The sequence below is a fragment of the Octopus sinensis genome, linkage group LG20, assembly GCF_006345805.1.
Source record: "Octopus sinensis linkage group LG20, ASM634580v1, whole genome shotgun sequence".
NCBI lineage: Eukaryota > Metazoa > Mollusca > Cephalopoda > Octopoda > Octopodidae > Octopus > Octopus sinensis.
Genome location: NC_043016.1, coordinates 20,652,499 through 20,653,119, shown reverse-complemented (window position 1 = coordinate 20,653,119; position 621 = coordinate 20,652,499).

Here is a 621-nt window from a genome sequence, read left to right as displayed (position 1 = left end):
TTTTCTAATGGTTATTAGTTGTTATTTCGTTATAATTAAAAGAAAACAGAGAAAGAAAGAAACCTCAAATAAGCCATAATGTACTGCGGCATCAAAAACAGAATATTGGTGGGGAGGCATATCAGACCACAACCTACGTTCAAATCTTTCAGTCTCAAAAATTCTTTTTAAGGACAGAATCTGTTTTTTGTTTCTATTTTTCAATTATCCAAACTTATTTACCGAGCCAGGAATTTCCAAACCGCTTTTTTTTCCATCAGACCCCTTCCTGCCAAAACAGTCTCCTAGCAATTGATTTCGAAGCGATTCCACTTGATAGCCAGAACAATGCCACACATTACTATTTTTTTTTACTCATCAATCTATATTTTATCAAGAAAGTAGAAATGGCAAATTAATTCTATGTATGAAGTAACCAAACCAGAGAAAATGAAGGAAATAAATTAATATACATTTAAGAGTATAAGTATTAAGACAAAAGTCACAAACGGCCACAACCACCCCATGAAGTAAAAAGTTTAAAATCAAACAAAACATATATCAAGTACCAACTAAGTTTCATGCCATATAGAAAACTACCGACTTTCTAAACATCAAAATCAAATATAGCAAATCCTCCAT